This window comes from Artemia franciscana, chromosome 20 (assembly GCF_032884065.1).
Source record: "Artemia franciscana chromosome 20, ASM3288406v1, whole genome shotgun sequence".
NCBI classification, from domain to species: domain Eukaryota; kingdom Metazoa; phylum Arthropoda; class Branchiopoda; order Anostraca; family Artemiidae; genus Artemia; species Artemia franciscana.
The window spans coordinates 31104598-31127294 of NC_088882.1; the positions used below are offsets into that span (position 1 = coordinate 31104598).

The 22697-nt window shown below is 35.4% G+C and overlaps 1 long non-coding RNA gene across 1 annotated transcript; it reads right to left on the reverse strand.

Annotated features, from left to right (window-relative positions):
• Window positions 1-561: 561 nt before the first annotated feature.
• LOC136040111 (uncharacterized) lies at window positions 562-21868 on the reverse strand. Its single transcript, XR_010620625.1, has 3 exons — window positions 21783-21868; window positions 7219-7434; window positions 562-1002 (listed from the first exon to the last, which is right to left on the reverse strand). It is a non-coding gene; the product is annotated as an uncharacterized LOC136040111 (long non-coding RNA).
• Between the last annotated feature and the right edge of the window lie 829 nt (window positions 21869-22697).

Genomic DNA, 22697 nt, shown 5'->3' on the forward strand with positions numbered 1-22697 from the left:
AATATGAGTTGCGCAACTCTCATTTAACTCCACCAAACAACTAGCGGTGTTGGCTCTTTAATGAATACGGAACATATTTTCAACAGAAATTATTCTTTCTCCGATGGTTTTTCAACATATTTGAGAGAATGAATTATTTTAGTCATTTCATAATTATTATTATTTCGCCATTAGTAAGCATATAGATACGGTAAATTCTGGCATTGGGGCATTTCGACAAGCAAGATCGCCTTTCCAACTTTTATCAAGGTTCACTCTATATATAAAAAAGCCTAGCTACATTATTTTAAGTTTAGCATTAATCCGTAAATATAAAATGGTGGGTCCAGAAACAGATCTGTCGAAACTGTTTTTGAGACATAATCATAAAACCAGTTTTCCTTTATGACATCCCCATGTTAAAAGGGGATGTTTAAACTTATAAGTATCCAACACATGTTCGTGTATAATAAGTGATTTTCATTAATTGTTTTGATAAACGCCGTTTTGTATTTTATCTGTCTTGTACTCCGTTCCTATGAACTATCCCTAACTCTAGGATCAACAAGTAGTTTGCAAGAATGCAAAGAAGCAATATTTTATTAATTTAATTTCTATTAAAATAAGGAAAAAAAATGGTCTTGAATGTTGAGTCAGGAAGGGGTTCCTTGGCAGGAGCAGAGGCCACATAATTGCACAGCTTCAATGAGCAGTAAATTCGTTAGGTGAAGGATGAGCAAAAAAGAATATTGATTAGAAAATTTTTTTAGGGTTCTATTTTTTTTGTAAAATATGAAAAGGTGAGAGAAAGAAAAATACACGCGAATTTTACTGAGATTCTATTTAACTTAAGGTTTAGAACCCTTGATTTTTTATTTATTTAAACTTTAAAATTATAAGAAACCAGTTCTGCTGCACTGTCTTTTTATGTAAAAATAAGCGTCTATACACAAAAAGACGAATGCAACAGAAAACAGGCTTATACAGAGTTCGAAATTTACTGCCCAGCAGCTACTTCATTACCTAGAAAAGAAGAGGAACGTCAATCATTTACAGACAATAAATACTATGTTTTTCCGACCTAGAGCGAAAACCTCAAGGTGGTTGGGATGCTAGGTCAATGTACCTTTTTTCCCTTACTATTAACAAATCCCTTTAGACTTTCCTGGCTCATTTTGTTATGTAGAAAAGCACAGAGACAAATGCGTTCCTTCAAATTCAATTAGTAAATACAAGAAAAATGTTTAAAAATGAAAATATATATAAAAGCTCCATTTAATAAAATTGATCCATATATTTCCTCGGTTTTTTGTTTCAGTTTTTCTTTGATGACATACACTCATTTGGGCTGTAAATCATGAGTGGGTTGAGCCCCTTTCTCAGGGTCACGATATTTGCCTTCTCTCCTTTGACATCGCGAAAGCCTTTGATCGTGTATGGCAAAAGAGACTTCTTTGTAAACTGAAAGCCTGTGGAATTGATATTCGACTATTTGAGGTGCTTGCTGACTTTTTTTTGTCAAGGATCATTGTAAGTTGTCCTCAACGGCTTCATATCAAAAGCACATCCAATCTTATCGGTAGTACCCCAAGGAAGTATTCTTGGGCCAACTCTTCTTGGTATTCGTAAACGATCTAGGGGACAACCTTGTGAAGAAACCTCACCACTTTGCTGATGACACGACAACAAAAGCATCAATTGCAAAAGATGACGATCCCAGCAAACCCCATAAGGTTGACCTGGAGAGAATCGAGGCGTGGGCAGATGCATGGCTTGAAAGTTTTAACGCATCAAAAATGTAAGAGCTCCTACTTTCTCAGGTGCTTAATATGAGGGCTCATCCTGATTTCGTCTTCAAAGGAGAGGCAATAATGCGAGTTGATACACTGTGCCTACTTTGATTAATTTCTCTTCGGAACTCTCATGGACTGAGCAACTCAGTAAAATTAGATCCTCTTCCTCCAAGAAGTTAGGAGTTATCCTAAGATGCAAAAGTCTTCTCCCTGATGAGTCTGTTCTGCCACTTTTCATTTCGTGCATCAGACCTGTCATGGAATATGCATGTCCTCTTTTCGCAAATATACCTGTTTGCAGTTTCAAAACCTGTATAAGTGCAACGATTTTTTTTTTATTTCAAAGGTTTTGCTTTAAAGTTTGAAGTGACTTTTACCTCAAGGCCTTACCTGGCTTTAAAAGTCAAAAATCATATTCCAGACATGTTATCTTGTCTCACAAGATAACATTGACTGAAGATTAAGAGACTGGTGTATTTAAAATTGGGCAGCTAAGAATAAACTGTAGTTCAATGCAACTAAGTTAAAACTCTTTGGTTTGGGCTAAGATAAATAGAAGTGGCAGTATTTTCATTAGTTCTGAACACCCTAGCAATCATCAACCATACCAAAAAGACCTTATTATGTCCTTATTACAAATTCAGGAGCCCTGAAATAAATATAAGGCCTTTTTGTTGTGAAAGAAGTTAAAGTGAGAGGAAATTAAAAAAAAAATAATTCAAAAAAGTGTGCAAAAGCTTTTTTTGGAAGTATGCAATTTTGAGGTCGAACAATTAATATTTAGAGTGACCTGGAAATCTTGGCTAACGCTTAGGGTGGAGAGATCAGGATGAAACTTGGTGGGAAGAATAAGCACAAGTATTAGATACATTGTTGATATAAGTGTACCGGATCCGCTCTCTTGGAGGAGTTGAGGGATTTCCAGTGCTTTGGCGAGTTTGGTGCTTCTAGACATACATTGGTAGGCGTGTCAGGGACCTGCTCAAATTGACTTTATAACAGTCGTTGCCCCGATTCGACCATCTAGGAGGCTGGAGGGAGAAGAAAAATTGAAAAAAGAAGTATTTTTAACTTACGAATGGGTGATCGGATCTTAATGAAATTTGATATTTAGAAGGAACTCGTGTCTTAGAGGTCTTATTTTAAAATCCGGACCGTATCCGGTGATATTGGGGAGAGTTGAAGGGGAAACAGGAAATCTTGGAAAACGCCTAGAGTGGAGAGATTGTGATTAAACTTGGTGGGAAAAATAAGCACAAGTCTTAAATACGTGATTGACACAACTGGACTGAATCTGCTCTCGTTGTGGGGAGTTGGGGGTGGGTGTTGATTCGAAAAAATTAGAAAAATTGAGGTACTTTACCCTAGGGTCGGGTGACTGGATCTTAATAAATTTTGATATTTAGAAGGAATTCATGCCTCAGAGGTCTTATTTTAAATTCCAACCAGATCTGGTTACGCTGAGGGGAGTTGGAGGGGATAAAAGAAAATCTTGGAAAACTCATAGAGAGGAGAGATGAAACCAGGTGGGATGAAACTTGGTACAAATGGGAGATGAGATCTTAATGAATTTAGAAGTAGCTCGTGTCTTAGAGCTCTTATTTTAAATCATGACCTTTATTAAGCCTCTGATTTCCTTTTAAATCAATCTATTGATTCTTAGAATTTTGCTAGAGCTCATGGCTCTTCCGACTTCGTCACAAGCGCCTTATGAACTCTTAGCGCTTTTTTGTACTGACACTAAAGAGCGAATTCGGCCCTTTTGGGCTTGTGATGGCCGTTTTGTTGGAATAAAATCTTGTCTTACAAAAACAAACTTATTTTATTTTCTGAAGTCTTGACTTTTCAAATTACACCTTATCTACCCAGGAAAGTTTTTCCCCAGAAATTTCTTCTCCACAAAAATCATCCATGCTTATACCGACTCACGGCCTCATCTTTTAATAGATGGTGCTTAATGAGCCATAATTATACTGAAAGTAAGGAGCGACATTAAAACTTAAAACGCACAGAAATTACTTCGTATATGAAAGAGGCTGCTTCCTCATCAACGCCCCGCTCTTTACGCTAAAGATTTTTACTGTTTTAAAAAGAAGAATTGAGAGAAAGAGTCAAACTTTAGCGTAAAGAGCGGGGCGTTGATGAGGAAGCAGCCTCTTTCATATACGAAGTAATTTCTGGTCGTTATAAGTTTTAATGTCGCTCCTTACTTTCAGTCAAAAAAACTTGTTTTTTTATTTAATTTCTGGACGTTTTTGAATCAATGCATGTTTTGATTTTGGCTCTCCGCAGAGGAATAATTAAAACAAAATTTGCATTTTTTTTTGGCTAAATGGCTTTCTCATAATTTTGATCGAATGATTTTGAGAAAAAAAGAGCGGGGGAGGAAGCCTAGTTGTCCTCTGATTTTTTGGTTAATTAAAAAGGCAACTATAATTTTTAATTTTTTACGAATATTTTTATTAGTAAAAGATTTACGTAACTTATAAATTAGCTTACGTAAAGAACTTTTGTATTCTCATATTTTTATTACATATATGAGGGGGTTCGCCCCCTTGTCAGATCCTCGCTCTTTACACTAAAGCTTAAATTTTGTCCCAATTCATTAAGAATGACCCCATAATCACAAAAGCCGTAGAATAAATAGTTGAAATTACTAAAAAATACTTTGGCGTAAAGAGCGAGGTAGTAGGAGGAGGTGAGCCCCTCAAATGGGTAAAAATTTCTGTTTGTTTTAAGTTTTAATGCTGCTCCTTACTTCCAGCTGAAAGAACTTTTTCATATTTATTTTTTCATTGTTTTTTTTTTTTAAATAATGCTAGTAAATCCTGCCCTCCCTTCATGGAGATTTTCTTCCCCCATGACAAACTATCGATGGACAGTTCCCCCAGCATATCCCCCTCTTCTCAACCCCTCCCCCAACCAAAAAAATCCTCCTGAAAACGCCTGTACACTTCCCAATAACCATTACTATATGTAAGCACTGGTCAAAGTTTGTAACTCGTTGCCCGTCCCACGGGGACTGTGGGGGAGTAAGTCGTCCCCAAAGACATAGTTATAAGGTTTTTCGACTACGCTGAATAAAATGGCTATCTCAGAATTTTGATCCGTTGACTTTGGTAAAATAATTAGCGTGGGAGGGGGCCTAGGTGCCCTCCAATTTTTTTGGTCACTTAAAAAGGGCACTAGAACTTTTCATATCCGTTAGAATGAGCCCTCTTGCAACATTCTAGGACAACTGGGTCGATACGATCACCCCTGAAAAAAAAAAAAAAAAAAAAAAAAAAAAAAAAAAAAAAAAAAAAAAACAAATAAACACGCATCCGTGATCTGCCTTCTGGCAAAAAATACAAAATTCCACATTTTTGTAGATAGGAGCTTGAAACTACTACAGTAGGGTTCTCTGATACGCTGAATCTGATGGTGTGATTTTCGTCAAGATTCTATGACTTCTAGGGGGCGTTTCCCCCTATTTTCTAAAATAACGCAAATTTTCTCAGGCTCGTAACTTTTGATGGGTAAGACTAAACTTGATGAAACTTATATATTTAAAATCAGCATTAAAATGCAATTCTTTTGATGTAGGTATTGGTTACTATTTTTATATCCATTTTTTAAAGTTTTGGTTACTATTGAGCCGGGTCGCTCCTTACTACAGTTCGTTACCACGAACTGTTTGAAATTTTCTAAAACAAATAAAACATCAAAAACAAAAGAAAAAGAAACGAATTACATTTTTTCTCTTCTTTTTCGTTTCCTTCGTACCAATTCCTAAAGAACCCCAGCCTACCGGGTGATAGAAATTCTCAAAACACCCAGAACCCACTCCTATAACATAATAGCCTTTCAAACTTCCTCCAGTCAAGAAAACCTCACAAATTGACTTTGGCACACCTGAACATTCACCATAAATACCCGTGCTCTTCTCCAATCTCCCTCAGTAATTACATAAACATTAACATCAACAAGGCACCAAACTCCCTCGCTTACTCCACTGACAAAGGATCACTTGGGTTAGAAGAAAAAACATGATCAATATTAGTTGTACTACCACTCCAATGAATATAAGTAAAATCCTGGGACTTCGGTAAAACAGAAAAATTAGGAAGACAAGAAGATAAAATTTTACCCCTTTCATTTGCTATATTTGGATCACAGTTAAAATCACCTAAAATATAAGTACGCAAATTTGACCGTAAACTAGAGACAAAAAGACCAAGATTAAAACAGCATTGAGTAAACGCATCAAAAGAAATATCACCATGCTAATCAGTCGGAAAATAACAATTAATTAAAACTACGTTTGAAAAACTACAAGCTAAAAAATTTGTATCAATTGCTAGAATAGCTGCATTAAGAGACTTGGGTAAAATAGTAGCTAAACCACCGGAGGGACGTCTACCAGTCGGTGTAGCGGGAACAGCAAAAATGTCATGCTCAGTAGACAGACTAGAAAGCAGATTCAACGAATGATCAAGGAGGTGGTGTTCCTGAAGACATAATAACGATGATTTTTCATTCAAAAAACTATGAAGTACAGGTATTTTCCCTAACACACCATTTGAATTAAAGGACGTAATACAAAGTAATACATTCATTTACAAAATTTCTTTAAAATCGGACACCTAAAGCTGCAAACTGGATGATCATTCGAGCCACAACTGGCGCATTTAACTGGCGCTTGACATGGGGAGTCTTTAGTCGAAATGTGATTACCGCTACATCGGGCACATTTGAAACATTCAGATTTACACTGATTTTGAACATGGTTAAAACTTTGACATTTAAAACAACACCTAGGCTGAATATGATCACGTTCCACTCGGAAAACCTCATAACCGAATTTGATGCCATGTTTGATGTAAAAATGCAGGTATTCTTCTGTTTGAAAAATAACTCTTGACCTTTGTATACATTGAAAATTTTCTTCCATAATTCAATGCCGAATCACATGTTTCCTAAGGCTTTGATTAAATCATTTTTATGGTAAACGTTTGTTCTTCTTACATTTTATAACATAAATAACAGGGCTTAAGTTGAGCAGCTTTGATGCCCTTGAGATTACAGATATTTCAAATTAAAATTGATTTTGGGCGCAATCTATTATTTGGAAACTATGTCTCATGTGGACAATACGAACAACTCAACTCTATAGTGCCCTACCATGACTAAAGGTTCTTGACCTATAAGTGGGATCTTTCAATATATTTTGGTTAAGTGTTTCCTCTCAATAAAGAGCTATCATGTTTCAAAACGGCGTACTATAGTCACACTAATAAAACATAGCAAATGATATTTAATAGTTTTGTTTAGCCTTTCCTGTGACCATATAATATCTAGCCTTATAACTTCAAACTTAGATTGCTCAAAATTTATATTTTGCTGGGGTCATATCTGAGTCAATTTTCAGTATAAAAACAAGGTATAGTTAAAACTATCTACTTACCGGTGTATTAGGTCTATAAAGTGGATGGACGCTTATCTGCGAAGCACCAACAATGACAGAAGGGAAGGATTCTACTTCACTATTCAGCGTGTATTCTCCCAAGTAAATACGTAATTGGTCTGGCGTTGCTCCGGCCACACAATGAGCAGCTGTTATGACATGGTAGTGGTTTACGAGAGATCCACCACAAATGCTCGTACCAATACGTAAATAAGCCTGGAATTTCATGCACGGATTAGTCTTTTAAGAAGAACTATCATACATCTGGAGACATGTAACCTTAGCTTTAAAAATAGCACTAACTGGCTATTTATTTACTTATGAAAGGTTATTATGAAAATAAGTTTAACAATTTATAATAACTACAGGAAAAACAACATTCTGGGTAGAATCCGATGAAGAATAGCAGCATTCCAGTTGTTTAATTCGACGTGATCCTGGCAATTTAATTGCTGTCGATTCCGTCAATGCTAATACATTTTAACGTCCAAAATTTGTGTTAATATTATTGGCATTAAGTATAACGTTTCTCTATGCGAATTCTGTTGCTTGATCTGTCATAGAAATACAGTAATAAATCAGTAAATTACAATGGATTGCCTCCAAGAGCACATCTAGAATTTTTTGTTAGGAGAGGGGGAATATTTTTTCGAGGGGAGGGGGGGGGTAGACAATTTTTTAACGCAATAAAAATAGTTTTTATACTTGTGGTACTTTTTTACAAGTTGAAAAAAAATTAGGGGGGGGGGGGGTCAACCCCCACCCCTAGATAAGGCCAAGTTTGTCTCCCAATGGATTTAAAAATAGGCCACGAAACTTTCCTTGCACCTCTATTTATATTTTCATATTATTTAATGTTTGGACCACGGTATATTCAAATTACTTCTCAAAACTTCTAAAAAAAAAAAAAAATGACGACGTTTTAAGAAAAGTGCTAGGTTTAATCTGAGTAATCAAAAACCTAATGTAATTCTTTCCCCCGTTTTCAAACTTACAGAAAGAAAAATTTAAAGGATATTATTATATTTTGAGAGTCACATTGCAATTTGAGATGCGCTCTAGAAGATGTCCTTCGGCTGAGGAACGCAAATCGTGGATTGATTCCCGATGTCAATTGCGCGTCAGGTTTGTTTTGTTTTTTTATTATTCAAAAATTGGCATAGGAAATAAACAAAACACAAATTACATCATTCATGAAGCAAATGCTCACAAAGAATCATATTATGTAGCTGAAACCAAAAATGCATTATATTTAATGTTGATTTTCTAAAACAAATAAAACAACAAAAACAAAAGAAAAAGAAACGAATTACATTTTTTCTCTTCTTTTTCGTTTCCTTCGTACCAATTCCTAAAGAACCCCAGCCTACCGGGTGATAGAAATTCTCAAAACACCCAGAACCCACTCCTATAACATAATAGCCTTTCAAACTTCCTCCAGTCAAGAAAACCTCACAAATTGACTTTGGCACACCTGAACATTCACCATAAATACCCGTGCTCTTCTCCAATCTCCCTCAGTAATTACATAAACATTAACATCAACAAGGCACCAAACTCCCTCGCTTACTCCACTGACTTCAATTCATCTAAAAAGGCATCCCATACTAAACAACCACTACGACGAATAGAAATTGAATATCTCATTGCAAGACACTTCGATTTCCTTAGTTTGTAGAATTCTTTGTGTCATACTCATTTAAACTGGTATTCAAACAACTAGAATAACAATCCAAAGAAGCACCCTTATTAAACTGAGCATTTCGTTGACCACAAGCTGAAATAATAATATTATTTGAAAATCCCAAGTAATATATTCGACTTATAACGTCATTTCCTTACGGATTATACATTTTCCTTTCCAGAAAACGGAACTTCTTTCTGCGGAATACAGGAATATCATGAAAAATGTTTGGTTTTGAGAAGTTTGGATCTCGTAAAACTGCTTAGAAAGCAGCCCAAAGAGTGCCGGAAACAGCTGAGAGAGAAAACTCAACATGCCAGAGAAAAAGAATCAATGCCATCTATGACTACCAAGCAAAACACAAAGCTGAGGACTTTTTTTGTTTTGTTTTACAAAAACGTAAAATTTACAGTGGAGTTTGAAGAAAGTGATAAACTACCTTTTCTGGATATCTTATTGATCAAAAGTGAGTTCCATTTACTTTTTTCAGTTTATAGAAAGCCTACCCACAGCTGAAGGGCCAAGAAACGGAGATCAGCACTTGCTGGTAAGCAAATCATATCAGTTAAATAAAGGATTAAAATAAACACCAGAAACATTTTGGTGCAGTAAGAATTGTGCAATGTCACCATGCACCACCCTTTAGGATATTGCCCATATTTTTTCACGGAAAAATCTTGCCACACAATTTGATCCCCGCTTAAAATTTCGAATGGACAAATCCACCGTAATATTCTCTCCATCTGTAAGGTAGCGCATCGAAAGAGGACAGACTGACAGAATTTGCGATCGCTATATGTCACTTGGTAGATACCAAGTGAAAACACTAAATAGCTAAAATGCAGAACAAAATCGCATAGAATTTAAATGATTCTTATTTGTTAGGTTTCTTTCATTTTACTCGTTTTCTTTTTATTGTATATCGCTTTTTATCTCCTTATGTTATTTTCTTGTATGTTTCAGTTATTTCCCTTTCAAGTCTTTTTCTTTTCGTTGATAAAGATTATCCGACGTGTAGCCGAAATACACTTTTATTGTTTTTTACTGTAAAAAACATAAATATGTTTTTTTTTGTCTCAATGAAAAGTTTTACCCATTATTCCTATATATTTTTATCTCAATTGAACTCCAAATGGCAGAGAGACCCCCGAATTCTTTGTAATAAGAATGTTTATGTTAAACAATCCGTTAAATTACGTTAAATGAGTCCCCATAACTAAGATTTATGGATAACTTGGAAAAAAATAAATTTAAAATGAAATGCTGATTTACTTTGGCTATTTGAGTGTACGCCAGAATGCGTTCTTCTTCGTTGCGCCTTTTTATTGGAGATCTCTGTGCGCCTTTTTATTGGAGTAGAGCACTCCATATATACAAGCCCTAGAAGAGGGAGTCTTACAAGGTCATAACAGAAGCTAAATGCACAAAGAAAGTATATTCTGCTTACGGAGATCGAAGTCCCCTCGAGTTTGCCAATATAATTTTACAAACACTTGAAGTTCAGTAATATCATTATAGTTTATGCTCTTCCCTATTTACATTATTTCTTCCCCTAAGAACTGATAGTATTGCCCCTTGGGGAACGGCTGCATTCTTACATGGATTCGACTGACAGAATATATATATATATATATATATATATATATATATATATATATATATATATATATATATATATATATATATATATATATATATATATATATATATATATAAGTATACATTTATATATATATATATATATATATATATATATATATATATATATATATATATATATATATACATATATATATATATATATATATATATATATATATATATATATATATATATATATATATATATATATACATATATATATACATATATATATATATATATATATATATATATATATATATATATATATATATATATATATATATATATATATATATATATATATATATACTGGCATTCGGTTTTTTCTTCAAAATACACCATACTCCCTATTTTCACTTGCAGAACAATTTGGAAAATTTGAACATTTGACCCAAAAGTTGCCTTTCCAATCCGAAGTTCCTTGTGACTTTCTAACTTTCCTAGAAAATTTCATTAAAACTTTCCTTGTGGCTTCTTGCTACCCCATTCGAGAACGTCCTGTTTTTCCACTAGTCCTAATTAGACAGCCAAAGAGCTCAATTTTCAGCAAACCATCATCCCATATCTGTAAAACGAAACCCATCCTTCTCAATCACTCTATAATAGCCCTAGAAGGTAGGATTGAGCTATATTTTTGATACAGTTTTTTGTTTAATGCCAGGTAACAATAACAGATCATTAATATCAAACAGTTCGTGGTAACGAACTGTAGTAAGAAGCGACCCGGCTCAGTAGTAATCGAAACTCTAAAAAATAGAATGTTGATACCAATAGTTACATCAAAAGGATCGTATTTTAATGCTGATTTTAAATATATAAGTTTTATTAAGTTTAATCTGATCCGTCAAAAGTTACTAGCCTTAGAAAATTTGCCTTATTTTAGAAAATCAGGCCATCAGTTTCAGCGTATCAGAAAACCCTACTTGTAGAGGTTTCAAGCTCCTATTTACAAAAATATGGAATTTTGCATTTTTTTTGCCAGAAGACATCACGGATGCGTGTTTATTTATTTTTTTGTTTATTTTTTTTTCCCAGGGGTGATCGTATTGACTCAGTGGTCCAAGAATGTCGCGAGAGGGCTCATTATAACGGAAATTAAAAGTTCTAGTGCTCTTTTCAAGTGACAAAATAATTAGAGGGCACCTAGGCCCCATCTCACGCTCATTTTCCCCCCAAGGTCACCGGATCAAAATTCTGAGATAGCCATTTTATGCACCATAGTTAAACAAGAGCTAAGAGCTCATATGGCACTTGTGACGAGGCGAGAAGAGCTAAGAGCCAAGAGATCATATGGTATGAGCTCTAACAAAATTCTATGAATCAATAGATTGATTTAAAAAGGAAAATAAGAGGCTTAATGCCGGTCAAGATTTAAAATAAGTGCTCTGAGTCACAAAGTCCTTCTAAATATCAAAATTCATTAAGATCCGATCACCCACTCGTAAGTTATAAATACCTAATTTTTTCTAATTTTTCCTCTCCCTTTTGCCCCCCAGATGGTCGAATCTGGGAAAACGACTTTATCAAGTCAAATTGTGCAGCTCCCTGACACGCCAACCAATTTTCATCGCCCTAGCTCGTCCAGAAGCACCGAACTCGCCAAATCACTGAACCCCTCCCCCCAACTCCCCCAAAGAGAGTGAATCCAGTACGATTCTGTCAATCACGTATCAAGGACATTTGTTTATTCTATCCACCAAGCTTCATCCCGATTCCTACACTCCAAGTGTTTTTCCAAGATTTCCCCCTCCAAATCCCCACAATGTCAAAAGATCTGGTCGGGATTTGAAATAAGAGCTCTGAGACATGAATTCCTTCTAAAAATCAAATTTCATTACGATCCGATCATCTATTCGTAAGATATAAATACTCCAATTTTCATGTTTTCCAAGAATTCCGGTTCCCCCCTCCATCTCCCCCAAATGTCAAAGGATCTGGTCGGAATTTGAAATTAGAACTTTAAAGCACAAGATCCTTCTAAATATCAAATTTCATTAAGATCTGGTCACCCTTTCGTAAGTTACAAATACTTCAATTTTCAATATTACCCCCCCCCCAATTCCACCAAAGAGAGTAGATCCGGTCCAGTTATGTCAGTCACGTATCTTAGACAGGTTTCTATTCTTCCCATCCAGGTTCATCCTGGTCTCACCGCTTTAAGTATTTTCTAAGATTTCCGGTCCCCCCAACTGCCCCCCCCCAATTACGCTTGATCCGGTTGAGATTTAAAATAAGATATCGGAGTTACGAGGTCCTTCTAAATATGAAGTTTCATGAAGATCCGATCACTCCTTCGTAAGTTAAAAATACGTCATTTTTCTTATTTTTCAGAATTACCCCCCCCCCCCCCCCGCAATTGAGCGGATCCGTTCCAATTATGTAAATCACGTATGCAAGACTTCTGCTTATTTTTCCAACCAAGTTTCATCCCAATCCCTCCAATCTAAGCGTTTCCCATCATTTTAGGTTTCCCCACCCCAAACTTCCCCCAATGTCACCAGATCCGGTCAGGATTTAAAATAAGAGCTTTGAGACACGATATCCTTCTAAAAATCAAATTTCATGGAGATCCAATCACCCGTTCGTAAGTTAAAATTACCTCATTTTTTCTAATTTTTCAGAATTAACACCCCCCCCCCCCAACTACCCCAAAGAGAGCGGATCCGTTCTGGTTATGTCAATCATGTATCTAGGACTCGTGTTTTTTTTCCACCAAGTTTAATCCCGATCCCTCCACTCTAAGTGTTTTCCAATTTTTAGGTTTCTCCCTCCCAACTCCCCCCCCCCCCCAATGTCACCAGATCCGGTCGGGTTTAAAATAAGAGCTCTGAGCCACGATATCCATCTAAATATCAAATTTCATTGAGATCCGATCACCCGTTCGTAAGTTAAAAATACCTCATTTTTTTATTTTTCAGAAATACCCCCCCCCCCAACTACCCAAAAGAGAGCGGATCCGTTCCGTTTATGTCAATCATCTATCTAGGACTTGTGTTTATTTTTCCCACCATGTTTCATCCCGATCCCTCCACTCTAAGTGTTTTCCAAGTTTTAGGTTTCCCCCTCCTAACTCCCTGCCCCCATCACCAGATCCGGTCGGGATTTAAAATAAGAGCTCTAAGACACGATATCCTTCTAAAAATCAAATTTCATTACGATCCGATCATCTATTCGTAAGATATAAATACTCCAATTTTCATGTTTTCCAAGAATTCCGGTTCCCCCCTCCATCTCCCCCAAATGTCAAAGGATCTGGTCGGAATTTGAAATTAGAACTTTAAAGCACAAGATCCTTCTAAATATCAAATTTCATTAAGATCTGGTCACCCTTTCGTAAGTTACAAATACTTCAATTTTCAATATTACCCCCCCCCCCAATTCCACCAAAGAGAGCAGATCCGGTCCAGTTATGTCAGTCACGTATCTTAGACAGGTTTCTATTCTTCCCATCCAGGTTCATCCTGGTCTCACCGCTTTAAGTATTTTCTAAGATTTCCGGTCCCCCCAACTGCCCCCCCCAATTACGCTTGATCCGGTTGAGATTTAAAATAAGATATCGGAGTTACGAGGTCCTTCTAAATATGAAGTTTCATGAAGATCCGATCACTCCTTCGTAAGTTAAAAATACGTCATTTTTCTTATTTTTCAGAATTACCCCCCCCCCCCCCCCGCAATTGAGCAGATCCGTTCCAATTATGTAAATCACGTATGCAAGACTTCTGCTTATTTTTCCAACCAAGTTTCATCCCAATCCCTCCAATCTAAGCGTTTCCCATCATTTTAGGTTTCCCCACCCCAAACTTCCCCCAATGTCACCAGATCCGGTCAGGATTTAAAATAAGAGCTTTGAGACACGATATCCTTCTAAAAATCAAATTTCATGGAGATCCAATCACCCGTTCGTAAGTTAAAATTACCTCATTTTTTCTAATTTTTTAGAATTAACACCCCCCCCCAACTACCCCAAAGAGAGCGGATCCGTTCTGGTTATGTCAATCATGTATCTAGGACTCGTGTTTTTTTCCACCAAGTTTAATCCCGATCCCTCCACTCTAAGTGTTTTCCAATTTTTAGGTTTCTCCCTCCCAACTCCCCCCCCACAATGTCACCAGATCCGGTCGGGTTTAAAATAAGAGCTCTGAGCCACGATATCCATCTAAATATCAAATTTCATTGAGATCCGATCACCCGTTCGTAAGTTAAAAATACCTCATTTTTTTATTTTTCAGAAATACCCCCCCCCCAACTACCCAAAAGAGAGCGGATCCGTTCCGTTTATGTCAATCATCTATCTAGGACTTGTGTTTATTTTTCCCACCATGTTTCATCCCCATCCCTCCACTCTAAGTGTTTTCCAAGTTTTAGGTTTCCCCCTCCTAACTCCCCGCCCCCATCACCAGATCCGGTCGGGATTTAAAATAAGAGCTCTAAGACACGATATCCTTCTAAACATCAAATTTCATTGAGATCCGATCACCCGTTCGTAAGTTGAAAATACCTCATTTTTCTAATTTTTAAGAATTACTCCCCCCCCCCCAACTACCCCAAAGAGAGCAAATCAGTTCCGATTATTTCAATCATGTATCTGGGACTTGCGCTTATTTTTCCCATCAAGTTTCATCCCAATCCCTCCACTCTAAGTGTTTTCCAAGATTTTAGGTTTCCCCCCTCCAACTCCCCCCAATGTCATCAGACCCAGTCGGGATTTAAAACAAGAGCTCTGAGACACAATATCATTCCAAACATCAAATTTCATTAAGATCCAATCACCCGCTCATAAGTTAAAAATACTTCATATTTTCTATTTTTTCCGAATTAACCGCCCCCCCCCCAGATGGTCAAAACGGGAAAACGACTGTGTCTAATTTAATCTGGTCCGGTCCCTGATACGCTTACCAAATTTCATCGTCCTAGCTTACCTGGAAGTGCCTAAAGTAGAAAAACCAGGACTTTAGGTTTTCCCCCTCCAACTCCCCCCAATGTCATCAGATCCGGTCGGGATTTAAAATAAGGGCTCTCAGACAAAATATAATTCCAAACATCAAATTTCATTAAGATCCAATCACCCGCTGATAAGTTAAAAATACTTCATTTTTTCTATTTTTTGCAAATTAACCGGCCCCCCCCCCCAGATGGTCAAATCGGGAAAAAGACCAAGTGCCATAAAAACCTATTAACTATGTCTTTGGGGCCGAAATACTCCCCAAAAGTCCTCGTGGGAGGGACTGCAAGTTACAGACTTCGACTAGTGTTTACATATAGTAACGGTTATTAGGAAGTGCACAGACGTTTTCAAAGGGATTTTTTTGGTTTGGGAAGGGGGGAGAATTTGAAGGGGGATTACATGGGAGGATCTTTCCATGGAGGAATTTGTTATGGTGAAAGAAATTTCAATGAATCGGGCGTAGGATTTTCTAGCATTATTAAAAAAAAATAAAAAATAAATATGAAGTTTTTTCAACTGAAAGTAAGGGGTAGTATTAAAACTTAAAGCGAACAGAAATTATTACGCATATGAGGGGTTCAACTCCTCGTAATACCTCGCTCTTTACGCTAACATATTTTTAGTAATTTCAAATATTTATTTTACGGCCTTTGTGATTCATGGGTCATTATTAAGGAATTGGGACAAAATTTAAACCCCCTACTTCCCAAAAAAAATTAAAGGCCAAATCTCATTTATTAGCGAAGCTTCTTTCTTTTAAATCTAACTTTTCTTTCTTTAGTCTCGGCAAAAGTATCAATTATCTAAGACCATAGGTAGGCAAGTTTTGTATAGGCAGGTGGTCCCATATCAATTTTAAATTCTTAGTCACCCTGCCCGAGACTCTAGGCAGACGTGACTTGCTAAAAAAAAATAACAAACAAGGATTGGTCCAATAAGAGAGGCACAATTAGTCCCGCCGTTAACCTGTACCATTTAACCAAACACTTGGAAAACTATAAGTTCTGTGACTACCTTAGCTCTATGACAATCTACTTTAGTTCTATTGCCCTAGGAATGACGCATGGACAAATAATAGATAGACCTATCTATCTATTAACAAGTGAACTAACATCATTTTTAATAAATCCTAATAAGGGGGGTTCATGCCAGAATTGCCTCTCACTCAATTGGACTATCTGTCTTGGCTTTTCCTACAATTAGCCATGACTTGATGACCATAACTCTTTGATTTTAAACCGCAACAGCAACACTTAAAGAAATTTATAATAAAATTTCTTGTGATATTTATCTCAATTTATCAGAAGTCAACCCAACCAACGGTGGACCAAACCAACTTCTGGACCACACCGTGGTTTTTTGTGGATAGTGAAGTCCTCCCTTTGTAAGAGTGCAGACAGTCTGGTATTATAATATTATCTTTGTTAGTATTAAACCTTATTCCAATAGGTAATGCATGGAACACCCCCCAAAAAGTCCCCTCTAGACCTTACCCAAGTATTATCAAAAACGTTCAACATCTTGGCTGGTCAAGCTCACTATCTCAAAGCTCACATGATGAATCAATGAATAACATATTGGTGAAAGTGGGGGCGTTTGTCACTATCCATGATGAAAATGAAATTGAATTTCAAGAGGTCCTATCAAGGAGCTCCAAAAAAAGAAAAAAAAATCTGCCTGATCACAAATAACTTGTCATGATCCAATTCCTCCTTCACAAAACCTTGGAATTTACTTTAAAATTTCTCCAGATACCCCCTTTGAGATAAATAAGATAGCTTAATTAAGGGTTGCATTCTTTAAATTGTTAAAATCATTTTTCTCTTTAAACATTAACCATGATGGATCTCTGCTAATAGCCCTCCAAAATGCTAAATCAGCAGAAATATTGCTGAATTTGAAATCTCTTCTTAACATCCCAATAAAATCTGTTCTATGGACTCCAAACCATAATCCAGCAAAAATAGTTGTGTATCCCTCCAGAAATACCTATTCTGGAGCTAAATGAGAGGCTTTCTGACAGAACAGGTAACCTGTTCCCAGTTGCTGATGTCACCCAACTGAGTAAACCAGATGTCAATGGCCAAAAGTCAAGCAAGTCTTTCTTATTCACACTCAGAGAAGAATGCAATACCTTGGCCCAGATATTTCTTTTTGGACAAAGGAAACTCCATAAGCCCTACAAGCCAAAACCAATCCCGTGCCAAAAATATTTAAAACTAGGACACACAAAAAACAAATGCAATAAATGAATTCATATCCAAAAATAGTATCCTAATTGCTGCATTACTAGACTTTGAAGAGGCATATGACAATGTTAATCACCAGATTCTATTGGTTAAACTTGCAAGTCTTTGATTACCCCCCCCCCCCCCCCCCGCTTATATCCTTTATAAAATCTTTCCTAGAAAATCAAAGTTCCATTGTTTTTGTAGGTTCACCCTTCTAACCAAAAACTGCGATAACCAAAGGCCTTCCACAGGGTACAGTCCTGAGCTGCCTCCTCTTTTCCATATTTCTCTAGGACATGAACTTCCCACACACCAATTTACAATATGCTGATGATCTGGTATTATGGGCAACTGGCAAAACCTTTGGGATTGCACATTCAAAGTTGCAAAAATCACCATTCCAATTTGAAAAGTTTTCTCAAAATTCTGATTTATCCATTGCACCAACCAATTTGAAAATCATCCAATTCCACCACAAGCAAAATAATCTTAATGCAAGGCTAACTCAAAATGGAATAATTATTCAAGAGGACAATCAAATAAGTTACCTAGGCCTCATGCTTGACCCAAAACTCAATTTCCACCTTCACATCACAAACAATTAAAAATTACCTTAGAAAAAATAAGAATAATAAAAAGACTACTATAAACACTTTGGGGCTGTCATGAGAAAAGATTGTTCAAATTTTATAAATCACCTATAAGACCCCATATTAATTATGGCTTCATTGTTTATGGTGCTTGTGCTAATACCCATATGCAAAAATTGAAACAACACAAAATGATATAATCCATCTCACATTTGGTCTAAGGAAACCAACAAACACCAAGTTTCTCCTTACTGAGAGTGGACTATAAATCAACTATAAATGAAAGACAAAGATTTATTTTGATTAATTATCTCACAAAAATTGAACTAATAGCTCTCATACTCTGCATAACTGGTTAAGAAATCTATCCATGTATAGAGGCATTGCAAATGATTATGTCAATACCCCAAAGAAATTCCCAGTACCAAACCCCATTAGGGATATTCACCAACGGAGATTATCAGAGATGTTGTTACATAGAAATAATCCAATCCTATTGCCTTTCCCCAACAAGCACCTTTCCAAGATTTATCATAGAATTTTGTCTGGCTCAAATGGGCTAAATTTTGAGGTGTTATCATATCAGTTCCCTAATTCAAGTGGCACAGTTCCCTCTTTGCAGGTTTTGTAATTTTAAAAATGAAACAATTGACCATTGCCTATTTGAATGTAATAGGCTGACGTCTGCACAGAATATTCTGCAATGTCAACTCTTAAAGGGCTTCAAACACCACAAATTTTCACCATCAGCCAAGAGTCTATCGCTATACATGCCCCCAGAGCTCAAAAATCAGTATTTATCATCTTATATTTGATCTACTTTTATCAAAAGATCTACTGAAAAAAATCTGAGCAAATTTTAGATAAATAAGAAGCAGCCAAATCAGTAACCCATTTAACCATTTAAGTAACCATTTAAATTTTAAAATACACGATGAAAATAAATACTTGTTTCAAAAATTGCATATCTTTCAAAGGTATTAAACAAGCTTAGATTAAGATAACAGATAGACAAGATAGATATCTATATTCAAAGATGACAAGACATGCCTATGGTTTAAAAAATTTCTTTGTGTAAAATAAGTAAAAATATACAACACAAGTTATAGGCAATCTTTCAAAATATACTTTTAAAGAAAATTATAGATGCTGCTTTGTTTCAGAAAATTGGTTTGAAGCAATCAAATGTCAATGCATTGTTTATCAAATCCAAAGCCACCCTATATTAACAAAGGAGAACGTGTATTTATTAAAAGAAGCCTGATTGGAAGTGGTACCATATTGAATATTGATTTCTGAACATGTTTCTTTCTCAAAAGCCCCACATGCGCACTAATACTAGGGGTCATGATAAAATATAGCTTATAGAGGCAATAAAAGCTCTAGTCACAATAGCCAAATGAAAAAAAAGCTTACTAGTCCAAAAACTGTCCTTACTTTCATTGTTCAATTAAATTGTTCTACATAAGATACTAATAATAATTGAGTTTGGTCAATATCCTTCAAATTTAAATGAACCCTCTCATTATCTTGTAGGCTAGGCCTAGCAATTGATAAAAGGAAAGTTAAGATTGAAGTTTTATGACAATCTAAGATAATGCCTCCAGTACTTAATAACTACCCATTTGGAAAATTTTTCATTGTTCATATTTTTGACTTATGAAGAGTGAACATTTAGGTGCTTGATGCTTTTTTTAAACTTTATACAAATACAAAAATCACTTATTTGCAGATTCAAATTTAAGCCCTTTAAACCTAACCTAACCTGAATTTGCTAACATTTTGAATATCTGTAAATTTAAATACTGCTTTGGATTGGAACCTCATGGGATATTTATCTATACCTTCTTTTGCTGGCTTTCATATTTCTAATATTTTATAAAAAAACCCATATTTTAATTGAACATCAAGCATCAAGGAAAAAGAAAACAGCATAATATTGTAAAATTAAAAAATTGATGTATAATGAAATATTAAGTTTTGGACCAATGTTCTAAACCTTTTTTATACCCAGAACCTAGAAATATTTTGGTCATTTTCAAAACTTCAAAAGTACAGAAATTTGAATTTGCAACAAAAGTAATAATTATATTTGTAAAGAAAATGTAAAAAGAAACATTTAGAGGTAGTTTCACTTTATTCTTAAGTCAATAGTATGAACAACAAAAAATTTACTTCCCATTCTTGGAAATGTTTATATTAACAGACTATTCAGGTAGATAAGAAACAAACTTACCTCTTGAATCTCTGAATTGTATCCTGAATCTAAATTTAATATTCATTTGCATCAAAAGTGAACTTTAGGGTAAGACAACCAGTGCTGGGACACTTCAATCACTCTGCCTATTCTGGGACAGAATCTTTGGTTGGATTGCAACATGTCCAATACTGGGACAAAAGACAACAGGTTTTTTGGATACAACGCAGAAGAATGTATGGATTGGATGTCCAAGATTAAAGTCCTTTGTCCCAGTATTGGACATGTTGTGATCTAATCAAAAATTCTGTCCCCAAATAGGCAGAGTGATCAAAGTGCCCCAGTACTGGTTGTCTTACCCTACTGCATACCAATTCAGGGTATATATTTGCAGATTAGAGGGATGGGGTGAGAATAAAGTTTATTTATGATGAAAGTACATGTTAGATTTGGATTCAGGCTGCAATTTCAGCTATAAATGTAAGTTTCAATTAAAATTGTCAATAAAAGTATAAGTTATTGCTTGTTTTCCACAAAAAATATTATATTTTCTCAGCACCATCTTTTCTTAGTTATATTTGTTAAAATAATGCTACATTTTCTCAGATACAAAATTATTTGTAGCAAGCTAACGTTATGTTAATAAGTGCTTAAATTTGAATTTACAGTAAAAGAAATTAATATATTTGTAAAGAACATAATAAAGGCAACAAGTGGTATTTTCACTTCATTGGTAAGTCAGTTTTATCACTGTCACAAATTTACCTTGTTACATATTTATGGGGGAATAAAGTTCATTTCTGATATAAATGTATGTTAAATTTGGATCAGGATGCAATCCTGAATATAGAGGTAGCCTATGTTTGTTCCTTAGCTACCTGTGTAGTCTGTTGATATAAACATTAACCAGACATTTTCTATTGGTGCAAATACTCTCCTACCAGCTGGCAAAAATGTAAATGGTTTAACCAAAGCAAGAACAATACATTACAACTATAGCCTATGATTTTTATTTTAAATCGCCTTCAAATTTAGGCTAGATATTAAATGAAGTCAATACAGAATAATCTCATTAATAGACATCATATGCTACAGGCTTCACATTGAAAAGGGAATTTTATTAGCCTACTTAACATACTATCCATTATGCATAGCCTAGTAATTACCTTTTTTTTTATTTCTATCGTTACTTAGAGTTGCAGACTAATTTAAAGAGACCCACTTTGTTAAAATATGGGCCTACATAAAGTATTCAAGCAAGTTTACCTATTACCTTAATGCAATAGCGGTTTCATCATTCCCTTCTGACTCCTTTTAATATGGCCGGCGGAATTTGAGAAGGTTGATGATGAAAATAAAGCACAAGATCAGGGTTTCAAACTTTCAGTTGCATGAATATGTCCCCTAAGCACCCAATTATTTGTCATTTTCAGCCAGATTTTGTCCATACTTTGTCTAAATAATATATTATCCATAATATGATATATTTTGTCTATAGTTTGTCTACAATACGTCAATTTTGAAATCTCAGAATCTTTTGTTTTTTAAGACTTATTTTTGGAACTGGAACTTGTGCTATTGACCAAAAGACGGTTTGTCAAACTCTTTCAAAGCGGCCAGTTAACATTAAATATCTTTTGCATCAAAAAGATGATCCTTTGAACTTACAATAAATTCATGTCTATTTTACTGCCAATTTATGATAAAACATATCCCTAACGAGCTGTCAGACGGAAGGAGGATGAACCACGAAAGCCATGGATTACTGACCAAATCATAAGTGAGAGAAACAAAAGAGATCTGCTCTAAATACTCAGGATCCGAATGATTTCAAGGAGTTCAGAAAGGCAAGAAACAGAATAAACTTTCTGTAAAACCATGCTAAGAAAATGGTATTTTAGTGAAAAGTATGTCATGTCTGTAAATGATTAAATAAAAAAACTAGTTTTTTAACTGAAAGTAAGGAGCGACATTAAAACTTAAAACGAACAGAAATTACTCCGTATATGAAATGGGTTTTCCCCTCCGCAATCCCTCGCTCTTTACGCTAAAGTTTATAATTGTTTAAAAAATTAGAATTAAAAATAGACCAAATCATAAGTGAGAGAAACAAAAGAGATCTGCTATACAAACAAACTCTAAATACTCAGGATCCGACTGATTTCGAGGAGTTCAGAAAGGCAAGAAA